The following is a 15,845-nucleotide window of genomic DNA, read 5'->3' on the forward strand; positions in this document are numbered from 1 at the left end:
TTGCCTGCAGTGGTGGAATCATTTCAGGTCAGGTTGGACAAGGCTCTGAGCAACCTGATCTAGTTGATGGCCCTGCTAACAGCAGGGATATTGGATTAGATGACTTTGAAAGGTGCTTTGCACATTCCCAGCTCAGTACTTGTTCTAAGCAGTTTTTTGTATCACACAAACAGTTTAGTAAGTGTCATGGGTTGAATCTGCAGATGTGTGTTCAATCCTGTGATGCCATCATGCCAGCTTCAAATGAAAGTGCTGGCTGGAGCAGTGTCATGGGGCTTTAAGTTCAGATTGTAACACGAGAGGCTTCCTGTTCGGGTTGCTGCTCCTGGTTTCTGGGTTTGGGGTGTTGGTCTTTTCCACTGGGCTACTTGCTATGTGCTTGGGTGGAGGGAATCGTTTCATCGCTGACTTCTGCTGCTGCTGCTTCTGCTTTTGCTAAGGTGACTGTACAGCACATCAGCTCATTGAATTCAACCCAGAGTTTGTTTTTATTTTTATTTCCCTCCCATCCGTGTGTGAAGAGGGGCCTTTGGGAGCAGACTGTGCTAACCCAGGACAGTAGGGCAGGGCAGGGCAGGGTGGAAAAGGTCAGCTCGTAGTTCTGCTCTGTCCCCATAGTTACAGGTTTCGCAGACTGATGTATCTTTAATTCCTCTTGTCAGTCATTCATGTGAACTGACAAACAGAGCAAAGTAGGTACATGTGTATAATAGAAGCAGTCCTGTCTAATCAGAGGGGAGTATGTGGCTGTTGTGGGTTTAGGGCTGAGTGCCTTTAAGAACCACAGAGTTGAGGACCTGCAGAAGGACCAGAAAGGTCCAGGGATGGACTGGAAACTGTAATCTGTAATTCATTCCCATAAGCCCTACCACCCTTTATAAATAGGTATTTCTACCCGTTCTGCCCTTTTTCCTCCCTCTCTGCTCTCCTGTACACACAGGGCCTTATCTCTGGTTGTGCAGAGGGGGTTTGAGGGCTGGCTCTGGCCGTGGCCGAGCTGATTTTTACTGTGTCACTCGGGTCTGGGTAGGGAGGTATGGGGGTGTGCATTGGAGACCTTGGGCCATTGAGGCCTGGTTGGGGGAAGGTCTTGGGAAGCTGATGGTCTAGTGAAGTTTTTGGAGAAGTCCAGACTGGAGAGCTGGGATGAATATGAGTTGTTAGGTATTTTTGGCATGTTTTGGTACTGTTGTATGTAGTTATAAATAATACCTTCACTTAAACTTCTAATTCTTTCCAGTCCTTGTGGAGTGTTTTTCAACTCCTTTGAGAAGGCTTAAAGAGCAATCTGTCCACTCTTAAAACTAAACCAGTGGCTTAAATCTGTGTCTGTGTTTATTTGTGCTTTTGTTGTGCTCAGAGCAGATGTTGACCAGGCCATGAAACCAACAGTATCTTTGACCTGAAGAGGTTTTAATCTGGTGGGCAAGAAGAAACAACAGATCACATATATAATTACTTTCCATAGGAACAAGAGAGTTTGATCTGGCAAATTACAAGAAGGAAGAATTTGAGGGGGAAAAAAATTAATTGCTTTGTTGAAATAACGGTACCCAGAAAGAGATGCATAAGAAGATTAAAAATGTTTCATTAGGCAGGAATCAGAAAAGACCTCAAACACACACCAAAGATTTTCTCAGTGCATTCAGATGAAACCGGAAGTTGGCATTATATAGCTACAAGGTGGTGGAGTTTTTTAACATTCAGAAATTCTTCCTGGTTTCCTCAAGGATTCCCTATTTTATGCTAGGGATTAATGTTGTTGGCCACTCAACAGTATATCAAATGACTTAATTTGTCCAGCAAGGTAAATGTCAGACAATGACCAGAAATAACCCTTGATAAATTACCAGTGAGTCTAATAACAGAAGGGTGTTATGCTAAGAAAGGAAGAGAATAGGAGGAACACTGGGCAATTCCCACTTGGTTCCCTTTATGGTTCAAGAAATGGGAAGAGTTTGCTTAATTCAGTGAATTGCAATCTGTGTGGACTGGAAAGTATGATGTCTAGCAGTAAAGTGTTGAAAATGCAAGAAATGCAAAAGAGGAAAGAGACACAAAATAGAGGTACGGTACAGAGGAGACCCATAAAAGGCAAACTGGGAGAGAACACCTTTTAGAGAGGGCTTTGTATAAATAAATGTTTTGGGGGCACCATGTGATTCAGGCCAAGATCTACCACTAGTTCACTCACTGCTGCACTCCAGCTATAGACAACTGCAACCTAGAATATTTTTTAAACTCATTTTACTAATTAAAATAGTCAGAGATTCCTATCAACCACTCCAGGCTATGCCACTTTGGGCCATTTGATGTATCTCAGCATACTGGTAAAGTTAGAAATAAAATTTACTTAGAATTTAAGAGTCACAAAACCACAGAATACTTTAGGTTGAAAAGGATTTAGGTTGAAAAGGATCTATCTCCAACCCCCCTATCAAATCTACTATACCGGCTTGCTCAAGGTTTCATCCAACATGGCATTGAACACTTTCAGGCTTAGAGCCTCCGCTTCTCTGGGCAACCTGTTCCAGTGCCTCACCACTCTCATGGGGAAGACTTTCTTCCTAATTTCTAATCTCAGTCTAGTTTAGTCTAGTTTGAAGCTATTACCCCTCATTCTGTCACTACATACCTTTGTAAAAAGTCTCTCTCCAGCTCTCTTGTAGCTCTCTTCAAACACTAGAAGGCTGCACTAAGATCTCCTTGGAACTTTCTTTTCTCCAGGCTGAACCCCAACTCCCTTAGCCTGTCTTCACAGGAGAGGTTCTCTAGCCTTCTGATCATCTTTTTGTCCTTCTCTGGACCCACTCTAACAGTTCCATGTCCTTCTTGTGTTGAGGGCTCCAGAACTCGACACAGCACTGCAGATGGGGTCGTATCGAAACCAGCAACATGCTGCTAGTATCAATAACCCAACTGAGAAGTGACAGATCGGCTAAGGAAAGTCATCATTAGCTCCCAGAAGCACTTATGGCTTGCTTCCAAAGGACAACAGTAAGAGAACTGATAAAAGAATTCATTAGAGTTAGATGAGGGTTCCAGGTTGCTCTGGAAATTACCTGTCAGAGGTGAAAGAGATGATGTCTGACTAAAATCTAGAGATGTACATTTCTTGTGGTTTGCATGAAACTGTTTTCTTAGTTATGTTTTTTTTTTCCCCTGAAAACCATACATTTTTACATTATTTAAATAGTACCAAATTAAGTAGCCAGGTTTTCACCTTGTTTAAAATGGGGAAAAAAACCCTGCAAACCTCCAGCCTCTCATGCAGTCCAGGATCAGAGGGTGACAGAGGAGCACAGTGAGTGGGGGGAAAAAAAATAACACAACAAAAAACAAAGAGGGAGAAACAGGGAATGTTTAACATTCAGAATTTGTCCACAACTGATAATTTATTGGAACTCATCTGTAACAAGGCCTGGCACTGATTTATAAGTTGATTTGAAAAATAAATAAAAGTGATAGAAACCTGCATTTGGTTTTAATGACAGACTGTTGCAGCGTGAAAAGTAAGGATATGAAACATTGCAAGGAAATTAGATATTATGCCCTGAAGACAACTGCAGCTACCAGCCCATTAATTGTTAGATATTTATTATTAAAAATTTCTTTTCATGAGTGACTGCAGAATATTTGTGCTCTTCAAGTTGTTGAGTTCTGACATGAATGAGGTGTATGAAGCTCATTTTTCCTCCCTTCTGTGTATGTGTTTGTGGAGCTAAGGTAGCTGACCCAAAAAAGTGATGAATCTTTCCTGCACAAACACAAAGTGCTGCCTCTGGATTGATAGGGAATAGAATAACGAATGTTGGGAAATTTGTTCCTGTTCTGAATTTCAATAGCAAGGGGCTTGCTGGTGCTTGGAAACAAGGTTCTCTGGAGAGATTTAAAAGTCCTGTGGATGTGATGCTGAGGGATATGGTTTAGTGGGGACCTGGCAGTGCTGGGTTAACAGCTGGACTTGATCTTAAAGGTCCCGTCCAACCCAAACTATTCCATTCCATCTCCAAAGAGCTCAGACAATTTGCACAGATGGCACAGCCTGTGTGCTCCCAGAGCTGAATCAAGAGCTGCAGAAAGGATGTAAGTAGCTAGTGAAAACCAGCAGTGGGTAATTGACAAACAAAAAAAAGGTGGCATGTAAAGTGTCATTTGAAGGAGCGCTCTAAAGCTTTTGGCAAACTGAGGCATTATATTGTGCCTTAAAAGTGCAGAGGAGATTCAATCCATTCTGAAACAAAACAAGTTCACAGAAAGACAAAACCACCTAATATGTCCTAAATCTCCACCCTTGGCTTACACAGTAGCCAGCTTTGCTGATCCTTTGAGCAAGCACTATCTGATGGAAAGATGACTGAGGCATGGCACAGGGAGCTGTGTATCTGCACACCAACTGCTACGTGGACCTGCTTGGTGACTCTTGAGTGCTGAGCTAACTGGAGAAATACAGCCAATAATAGGCCCTTTATTTTCAAAGTACTTTGGAGACAACTAATCACAGAATGGTGGGGGCTGGAAGGGACCACTGGAGATCATCTAGTCCAACACCCCTGCTAGAGCAGGTCATCCAGAGCAGGTTGCCCAGGTTCACAAAGTCCATGTGGGTTTGGAATCTCTCCAGAGAAGGAAACTCCACAAACTCTGGCACCTTCCCAGGAAAGATTTTGCTTAAGGAAAATGGGAAAGAGCCAGGGAGGGAAAAGCAGAGGTTATTATTAGATGGTCATTATATTTAGCAGTATCAAGACTTATAAGACATTGCACAAATACATGAAGAGAAATGGTCCCTATCCCAATCAGCCTATCATTTGCCTGGCTCATATTTTGCTATGAATTATTAATAGCAGTTATAATAATTAAGCATCATAATAAGGTGTGCACAGAGGAAGAAGATCAGATTTTAAATCCCTGCTACTTGGATCGTCTGAAACAAATGTTAATGGTAAGCTTGTACAGTGTTAAGATCATAAAAGGTAACTCCTGACTCTGTTAGAAGCAAAACAATACAGACATCCATGGTCCTCTTCTCCCTTCCCGCTATGTAGGGCAGCTTATCCCTACTTCTCATCCTCATTTCACTTGGAAAACCCTATCTCTAAGGCCACATGCACCATATAAACAAGGCTTCCAAAAGCAGGGTTGTGTTCAGCTCACAGTAAAAGGTAACTGGGACTTCATTTGTCCTTGGAATGTGAGCATTTCTCTCTCCATAATGAAGTACAACTCACTCTATGTTCCTCTTCTTTCCTTGCAAGTATTTCCTTGGGTTTTCTAACAAAGATAAAATCTGGAGGAGGCAACCAACTTCCTTCTCAGAACGCAGACGTAACGAAGAGGAACATTTTATGCAGTGCAAAGACAGGCAGCTATTAAAGAAGATTGACAGTTATAGGCAAATATGTTAATGGTGGGGTTAGCTCTTGAAATGAGAATTTATAACATGCCTTAACCTAATCCCTCATTAAGATAATTTATTCCCACCCTCAAGGTCTCACATCACAGCTAGCACAAGGCAAATAATTAGTAACAAACAATTCATTTGATCAATTCCAGCTCCTCTTTTTTTATGAATTGCCAGCCAATGTAGCACAATTTTCTCCAATGTATTTATAATTCAACATTTTTTTGCCAATTTTTGTGATGAATTTGTAGCCTGTTTATCCAGGAGAGGCTGGGTGCTCAGTGGGAGCTAGTCAAGGCATTTTGAGTGGATGCAGAAGTCATGTGGCATAATTGTGTTCTCTGTTTGGAAAACAGGATGTGCAAATCAATTTTACTTTGTGAATACTCAGACTTGAACATCAGTCAGATTTGAACATTATTCCCCCTAAATTGAGTACATAAACATTTAAATCCACTACTCAGAATCACAGAATCCCAGCATGGTGGGGGTTGGAAGGGACCTCTGGAGATCATCTAGTCCAACCCCCTGCTAAAGCAGGGTCACTCTGAGCAAGTTACCCAGGGTTGCATTGCCCAGGTGGGTTTGAAGTCTCTCCAGAGGAGACTCCACAACCTCTCTGGGCAGCCTGGTCCAATGCTCTGACACCCTCACAGGAAAGTTTTCCTCTTGTTCAAATGGAACCTCCTGGGTTTGCGTTTGTGCCTGCTGCCCCTTGTCCTGTTGCTGGGTACCAGTGTAAAGAGTCTGGCCCCATCCTCTTGCTCACTGCCCTGTAGATATTGATAAGCACAATCTTCTCCAGGCCTCACAGCTGAGGACAGGAGTTCTTTGCTTTGGGGTCATGTTGCCCAACATAGTCCGAGCTCCCTTTGTAGCCAGGAGGGAAAGGGACCGACTTCTACCTTTGTGATGTGAAAGACCATCCTTGCATAGAGCAGGCTGCAATTAAGATGTGCCAATTAAGGCAGCCTACTGCATTAGAAGCATTTCTTGATGAAGTATCCAAACACTTGCTGAAAGTACTGACTAAGCTCTTTGCTCAGCTGCCCTTCTGCCTGCTGTGGAGAAACCTGTGGGAGTCTACTAAGTAAACGTAGCATCCGGAGACCTGAAAGGCTATGAAATGAATTGGGGTCTCTGACACAGCCCTATCTGGGCCACCACAGCAGCCCTGGAAGGTATTTTCAAACTACATTTTTCATGTTATATCAGCCAAAATGAGAGCAGTTTTCAAGCTAATGAAATTCTTAAATCTCTGTCAGCTGATGGGAATAAAGCCATGGCAATGACAACTGCTACAGCAGCAGCATAAAGCCATCAACCAGAAGTGGAACCTGTAGAACAAAGGAAGAGAAATCCTTAGGGATCCTCTGCACTCAGGGAACAAGAGAGGACAATACAGAGAATGTAAATAAAGCTCATCCTTACCTAGCCCATGGAGAGACTCAAAACTATAACTATTCAATGGTAAAGAGACATTTTAACTCCTCAAATTAAGCACTTTCAAACCAATGCTATTTTCCTCCAATGTTTTATCCTTTGCATGTCTGGGTGCAAGGCAGAGAAAATGTGCTGGGGATCGGGGCAGGGTGGGTAGGTGGCAAACTGTACTATTCTGGCTGAGGATAGCTACAACTTCCCCATAAACTTTGTTATGTGCATTACACTATCAAAATCTGAACTTAATTTTAATTTAGCCCAAGACCTTTTTTAAGATAAACTGTTAAAAAATCTATTAATTAAGAAACTCAAAGTACTAGCACTTAATATTCCTAATGAAGACACCATTAAAAAACAAAACCCCCCACATTCCTGCAATCCCCTACTCTAAAAAAGTCTAAAGTAAAAGTAAATAAAAAAAAAAGCTCATATTTTGACATCTTTCCCCACCCCCTTTCTTGTTTTAGAGGACTGTCAGAGCAGCCAGATCTGTGAGAGATGAATTATACAGGACCTGTGTTTTCTCCACATCAAGGTGCACTCTTCATCTCAGCTACCATACTAGTGTTGCGTTGGAGAAGCAACAGAAGGGTAAGGACAGGGTCTCAGGTATTGATGCTCAGGTACTGATGCTCCAGCTCCAATTCTAGGGAAACAGGAACAGTGAAAACAGAAGAATTTGTGTATGTGCAGATTCAATTTCATCCTGTAAAACTGCTAAGATGCAATGCACCTATTCTAGAAAACTGGTACAGAAAACTTCATTCTTCTAATTTAATTTCACTACTAGCTATAAAAATGCCCAGATATTGTAGTGTGGTGGAATAGTGTCCCTCCATCTTTTCATCCCCGTATTTGAACATACTCTATAATTTACTACCATCTCTAGCAAGATTAAAGACTCCTCAAGAAAAAAGAGACTAAAAGAGACTACAGCAGCCAAGATGACTCATCTGGTAAGCAGACCACTGGATAAAGGTCTCCTATACCAGTACTTCTGTCAGTCTATTTCTTTATTTCTTTTGGCTTTTGAATGGTATCATTAAGAATGTAATATCTCATTTCGGATCAAACAGTGTTTTCAAAGTATCACAGAATGTTTCTTCCAGTCAAAGTCATTTAATATCAAATCCAGCTGTTAACCCAGTACTGCCAGGTCACCAGTAAATCTTGTCCCTCAGCACCGTGTTCACACATTTTTTAAATCTCTCCAGGGATGGGGACTCCACCACTCCTCTGGGAAAACTCTTCTAGGGCTTGACAACCCTTTCAGGGAAGACAGTTTTCCTTATGCCCAACTCAAACCTCCGCTGGACAACTTGAAGCCATTTCCTCTTGTCCTCTTGGTTGTTGGGAGAAGAGGCTGACCCACAGCTCTCCCCAACCTCCTTTCAGGGAGTGATAGAGAGTAAGAAGGTTTCTCCTCAACCTCCTTTTCTCCAGGCTAAACAACCCAAGTTCCCTCAGTCACTCCTTGGAAGATGTATTCTCTAGACCCTTCACCAGCTTTGTTGTTCTTTGGATATGTTCCAGAACCTCAACATCCTTCTTGTAGTGAGGGGCCTAAAACTGAACCCAGTATTCAAGGTGTGGCCTCATCAGTGCCAAGTACAGAGGGAACTTTCCATTAAGTGCAAATTGTTCTTCCATGGCTTTTGCTTTCCTGGAGAAACTTCTGCCTTTCCTAACACCAAAGTGTTCCCTCCATGCTCCCTAAAGATTAAATCTGCCCTTGGTCCATGCCAGATATTAGACACAAAGTGCTCCAGTTTGGCTGTTGAATTGGAATGAGTTTAAATTGATGAAACTCGGTCCCAGGGGGAAGCTGGTTGATTTCCTTTTGCAGTAATCCGTGTTTTGGCTTTTCAAGAATTTCTGCAAATCTCCATTTGTATTCACAGTTTCTTTTGAAATGATTAATTGTTGTTAGTTATGGTGTATAACCCCCCAGTTTCATGATAATTAAGCATGGGAGCTTATGGTAGTGCCCTGTCCTTCACTTACAAGGAAAGGTCTCAGATACTTCCTTTTTCTTCAGGGAGGATGCTCTGTTATGGCAGAACAGAAGCACCAGCTCCTCTGTTTCAATGAGAAATCCCCAAGAGCGATTCTGTTATTCTGAGGTTTCTGCTTTCCTCTGAAACCCAAGTGGCAGTTATGGTCTTGCAGTGAAATAACAATAGATCTGTGGTTGGTGCTGCTCATGTGTCAGCAGGCTTTAGGGTACATTGTGCAGTACACAATCTGATGGAATTTGCAGGAATTTCTAGCTGTGCACTTCTTGCGGAGTAACAATATAGATTTTTATTGAAAACTGTGGGAAATCACAGCAGAACTTTATTAATCCATTGTTTAAAAAAAATCTACAGTTGTGTCATCCAGAGACTTTTGAGGAACAAATCTAAGGAAAACACTTGGTTGCTTTTGGATACCATCATTACAGAGGCAAAGAGACTGAATAGAGTTAAGAGTCAGAAGTGTCAGTTTCTCCACACAGTCAAAATAAATCAATTGCCTACACAGTCATTGAGAGGTCACAGAGTCAGGATATACATCACACATTAACCAACAAGAAATTACAAAATCCCAGCATGGTGAATGTTGGATGAGACCTCCTGGGATCATCTAGTTCAACCCCCTTGTTAAAGCAGGGTCACCCAGAGTAGGTTGCCCAGGATCACAATGTCCATGTGGGTTTGGATCACAGGATGTTAGGGGTTGAAAGGGACCTCTGGAGATCTGAGTCCAACCCCCCTGCCAGAGCAGGACCACAGAATCTAGCACAGGCCACCCAGGAACGCATACAGATGGGTCTTGAAAATCTCCAGAGAAGAAGACTCCACAACCTCTCTGGGGTACCTGTTCCAGTGCTCTGTGACCCTTACATTAAGGAAATTCTCCCTCATGTTGAGGTGGAACTCCCTGTGTTGTAGTTTATATCCATTGCCCCTTGTCCTATCAGAGGGCACAAGTGAGAAGAGCCTGTCCCCTCCCTCTTGACACCCAGCCCTCAGATATTTATAAACATGTATTAGATCCTCTCTAAGTCTCCTCCTCTCCAGACTAACGGCATGAGATTTAACACATCTGAGTGCCAGGTTCTACACATTGGCCACAACCATCCCATGCAGCACTACAGGCTGGGGACAGAGTGGCTGGAGAGCAGCCAGGCAGAGGGACCTGGGGATACTGTTTGACAGTAGGCTGAACATGACCCAGCAGTGTGCCCAGGTGGCCAAGAGAGCCAATGGCATCCTGGCCTGTATCAGGAATAGTGTGGCCAGTAGGGCTAGGAAAGTCATTCTGCCCTGTGCTCAGCACTGGTCAGGCCTTCAGTACTGTATCCAGTTCTGGGCTCCTTAGGAAAGATGTTGAGATGCTTGAATGTGTCCAGACAAGGGTGACAAGGCTGGTGAGGGGTCTGGAGCACAAGCCCTTGAGGAGAGGCTGAAGGACCTGGGGTTGTTTAGCCTGAAGAAGAGGTTCAGGGGAGACTTTTTTGCTGTCTACAACTACTTGAAGGGTAGTTGTAGCCAGGTGGGGATTGGTCTCTTCTGCCAGACAACCAGCAGCAGAACAAGAGGACACAGTCTCAAGCTGTGCAAGGGGAAGTTTAGGCTTGATCTTAGAAAGAAGTTCTTCACAGAAAGAGTGATTGGAATGGACTGCCCAGGGAGGTGATGGGGTAAACATCCCTGGAGGTGTTTAAGAAGAGACTGGATGAGGCACTTGGTGCCATGGTCTAGTTGATCAGATAGGGTTGGGTGATTGGTTGGACTTGGTGATCTTGGAGGTCTCTTCCAACCTGGATGATTTTGTGTGTAATATCCTGGGATGGCCAGGTCTGTCCCTTAGGACTCTCTATCTTTTTGGAAGACTTTGTCTTTGTTGTCTTATTAAAGGTACCTGAAGCTCAAACCACCACACTCACACTAACAGCTACTTTTAGATCAGTTGTTACCTGGGTAGTGATGTAGAATTTGACTTTTTTTCGAAAATCGGGGGTGGTGATCTGACCTAACATCAAGAACACAGTGTTCATGTGAAGAGGCCAAGCACTCAGGTTTCACTAACAGCTGCACTGCTCAGGGTGGTGTAAACCAGGCATAGAACAGTACCAGCTGTTAACTCGAACTGCTTCTTAAAGGCATTTTTTATTTTATTCCACGCTAAAATGATTTTCCAGTACCAAACTTTGGATAGTACACAAAATAAATAATCCTAACTTTGGGCTAGAGCAACAAAAGATTAAAGGGATGTTAAAGCCTAAAGAGCTTAAATTTTGCTTAGCCACTGCCTGAAGCTTGTATGAACTCTGCTTTATGCATGAAAACCTTTCAGGGACCTCAAATCCTCTTTGTGGAAACAGAATCATAGAACAGTTTGGGTTGGAAGGGACCTTTAAAGGTCATCCAGTCCAGCTGCCACTAGAGCAAGCAGGGATGGGACATCAACTGGATCAGGTTGCTCAAAGCCCCATCCAACCTGACCTGGAATATTTCCAGGGGCGTCTACCACTTCTCTGGGCAACTGAGGCCAGCATCTCACCACATTCAGTGGTAAGCAATTTCTTCCTTTGAACTAGTTTAAATCTCCCCTCTTTTAGTTCAAAACCATCAGCCCTTGTCCTGTTCCAACAGACCCTGCTAAAAAGTCTGTCCTCACTATTCTTATAGGCCCCCCTTTAAGTTCTGAAGGGCTGTAATAAAGTCTCCCCAGAGCTGTCTCTTCTCCAGGTTGAACAGTCCCAGTTCTTATTGCTCTTCTTCCTAGGAGAGATGCTCCAGGCCTTTCACCATCTTTGTGTCCCTTTGCTGGGCTCTGTCCTGTAGCCCCATATCTCTCTCACCCTGAGGAGCCCAAAACTAGACATGGCACTACATGTGTAATGAAAATTCCAAGGTAAAACTTTACACTTAAAAAATGAAGAGGAAGCATAAAACTGAGAAAGTGAACAAAGAAATGAGTATTTAGCTATCCAAACGTGTAGAGAAGCAATATACGACTATCACACCTTGAGGTAAACCAGCAGAAATTGGTGCAGGTATAGAAAAGAAGCATGAAGTCAGCATTGTATTGTAATGTATTGTAAATCCATTTGTGCAGGAATGTTCTTTATTGTGTCACTGGTTTTGCTTCTCTACAAGTGAATTGCAAAGATACAGATCCAGCACAACACCATTATGCACAATTCCTCAAGTTCTGACAATTCTTCACAAGTTTCCCAGTGACCAGTAGCAAGGTGAACTTCAATTTGGACCAGTCACCTGCAAGTGAAGGACATTATGGATCTCTTATGACTGCTGCTCTTTTTGGCTTGTTTCCACAGCAGTGTTCACAGAGAAGAGAAGAAGTCTAGGCAGTGCACGCACAGTAAAGATGCTTCACACAAAATGCAGGAAGCCCATTTAATGGCTGTCTCAATTTCACTTTTAAATTATGCTAGGATAAAACACAAAACAGTAATTACAATTTAAAGCTCTAATACTGGGGTAAAAGAAAATTGAGCTTACACTGGTACCTCTTCATTTCAGGTACAGAAAGGCTCTGTTGGACTTGGGGCACAGAATAATTGTCAGCATTAACATCTTCTCCTTGCTTATCAGACTTACTAAGCCAACTTTGGCAAAGTTACCATCTCTGCTTCATCAGTGAAATGGAGACAGGATTTTTCTGCCTCATAGGCAAGGCTAAAATTAATCTCTGTAAGCTGCCTGAATAGTTAGGAGTTTTATATTAAATATTAAAATTAATATAAAGATTTTAAAAGAGGTAAAATGTAAAAGGAAAAAACCCACCACCTTCCACTAACCAATTCAGAGCTATTACCTAAACCATATATAAAATCCCTCCAGAAAAAAAGGTATGAATACATTTAATTATTTCTCTAACTTATCGTGTCCTTATAATTTCCTGCCCTTTAGAGCATACATACAATTCGATACCTCTTTTCAGAACAGTAAATCACCCAAAAAGTTTCTGTGACTGAACAAGCAGTGGTCAAACACAAGAGAAGGGCTTGTTTGTGCTTGGCAGCATGGGAAGCAGAAAGAAGAGAAATGATTAAGACAAATCAGGTTAGTAAGGAAGGCACTTATTAAAGAAAAAAAGAGCACTTGCAATAATTTGTCTTCCTTTAGTTCTGAAAGGCAAAAAAGGGAGAAGAGAGATTTTCTTCGAAGATGGAATGAGGTCAAAGAGTTAACTCATACATGCACTTATCAAGACCTTGCCAAAAAATAATGGAAAGAGGGAAGATTTTTTTTTCCATGGAGAAAAAAGAATTTAAAAGACTCACTCAGATGTAAGTGATATGAAGCAGAAAATATGGAATGTGACCAATCTGGAACAGCAAGATGTGAGCCCTTATATGCAGGTATAGAAACATGAAATGATCCACAGTGCATCAAGAGAGCACATTAAAAAGGAGTTAGCATCCAAAAGTAACAGAGACAAATAAGGAATTAAGGAAGATAAGCAGGAGTAATGTATGTCTGCTCAGCACTGGTGAGGTCACACCTTGAGTACTGTGTTCAGTTTTGGGCACCTTACTACAAGGAGACACTGAGGTGCTGACGCAGGTCCAGAGAAGGGCAATGAAGCTGGTGAAGGATCTGGAGAACGTGTCTTCTGAGGATGGGCTGAGGGAACTGAGGTTGTTTATCATGAAGAAAAGTAGGCTGAGGGGAGACCTTCTTGCCCTCTAACTCCCTGAAAGGAGGTTGGAGCGAGATGGATGTTGGTCTCCTCTCCCTAGTGACAAGTGATAGGATGAGGAGAAATGGTCTCACATTGCACTGGGGAAGGTTTATGTTGGACATTAGAAGAAACTGAATGGGTTATCAATCACTGTATTTGAAAGGCTCCCCATGGAGGTGGTTGAATCCTCGTGCCTGGAGGTGTTTAAAAGACCCAAACGTGTTGTTGAGGGGCATAGTTTAGTACCAGACTTGGTAGTTATATAATGGTTGGACTTAATGACCTTAAAAATCTTTTCCAACAGACCAATTCTATCATTCTAAGTTTTAGGTTAAAATGTTTTATAAGTTCAAAGCCCCATGAGTGGTAAACCAAGATGAAAAGAAACAATAAGGAAACAGTGTAGGTTTGGGGAGTACAGAGCATTAGTTCTTCCACACTTGCATTTAAGGTATCCAAACAATTAGCAGGCTGATGGCACTGACCCACTGAAACACTGAAGAAATCCACTGCACAGCCAATTGCTTCAGCATTCCAACACAAAAATGTGATGTGAAAGGAACTCTAAATGCACAGTAATTGAGGAAAGCAGAGCTCCCTCCATTCTCCAGAGGACAAAATAGGAAAGGGTGTCATAGAGGTAGGTCACTGACATCAAGGAAGACCTTGAGCAGCCTTAAATTTTATTGTTAACTTAAATCCCATTATAACTAATTTGTATCACAGTTTTTCAGTAGAGAGGAGGAAGCTGTGTAGCACAAGAATAAGAAGCAACTAATTGACGTATCAGGATAATCAATTTTATGGTGACGGAATGAATGTTTCTGTAGTTTCATGATGCTTAGCCTTGAACCCAGGAGTCAAGAAGTATAAATTGCAACAGTTATTACAGTCAGCCTACACAGCAGCAGTAGTAAGGGTTAACACCTTCGTATAAGTGCTCTTACAGGTAAAATAAAGAATGCAGTCACTTTTTTGCCAAGCCCTTATTCATATTCCTCAGACAACACAAACCCAATGCAAATATACAGTACAGAAGATCCTACAACAATATTTTGTAGTAAGAACACTTGGAGGCTTGTAAGGTTCTCTCACATGCACTGGAAAAGAACCCAAACCACATAGAGCAATTCACTGAAATGAAGGTTTTCTTAATGCCTCAATGAAGCATTAAACTGCACAGAACATGACAGGCAGCAAATCACGAACTACTCTCTCTTGTGCATGCATCTTCTTTAACACAGTTACATGTTGTTAGCAGGTGCTAGACTCATAGCTATGAAAACAAAAATCTGGCTCTTGCGTTTATGCTATTCACACTAAACCTACAGTTTGTGTATAAAAATATCTTTTTTAAGTACACCTGTAAACCAAAACATTCATTTCTACAGTTAAAAAATTAATTAAAAAATAATTCCAAACTTCCCCATAGGTGTGCCCCATTAACTCAGTTTTGTATACAGCAAAGAATAAATTAAAAGGTAAATTATTGTGAACACTACATGCTCTAAAGAGAGAAAAACAGAGAACTGGATTACAGAAAAGAGTTCGTCAACCTACGTACTGTGCTTGAATTGTAGTCAGAAGCTTTGGAAGCAACTTCTCATTTCTTTATATAACACTGATGTAAAATGAATTATATTTACTATGGATGTATAGTAGCTGTCACATAATTTGGCTTCCTGAAGTTTGATAAAGTTTAGCAACAAAGTTTACAGATGGCAAAAGTGAGACTGAAAGGCTCCCCAGGGAGGTGGTTGAATCACTATTTTTGGAGGTGTTTAAAAGACAGAGACATGGTGCTGAGGGACATGATTTAGCAGTTAGATAATGATTGGTCTTGATGATCTTAAAGGTCTTTTCCAACTGAAACAGTTCTAAGATTCTATGAAAAAATGTCCAAATGATGCTCAAATGCTAATTATCAAGTTCCACCAAATTAATGAGGAGAGCAATTAATATTCTGTAATTATTTTCTTTTCAGTGATTCCAAAACTGTCTCTCTGCTAAGCTTGATGCATAACTTAACCTCATTGGAAAGAGCAACTTCATTTCACAGCATCACAGAATCTCAGCATGGTGATTGTTGGAAGGGATGTCTGGAGATATCTAGGCCAACCCCCTTGCTAAAGCAGGGTCATCCAGAGCAAGTTGCTCAGGTTCAAATCCAGGCTTTGGAATCTCTCAAGAGAAGGAGGAGAGTCCAAAACCCCTTTGGGCAGCCTGTCCCAGTGCTCCAGAAAGAACTATGCATCTTCAGTGAAAAGGATGCAAGGCAATAGAGAAGTTGATAAGTATT

The sequence above is a fragment of the Indicator indicator genome, chromosome 6, assembly GCF_027791375.1.
Source record: "Indicator indicator isolate 239-I01 chromosome 6, UM_Iind_1.1, whole genome shotgun sequence".
NCBI classification, from domain to species: domain Eukaryota; kingdom Metazoa; phylum Chordata; class Aves; order Piciformes; family Indicatoridae; genus Indicator; species Indicator indicator.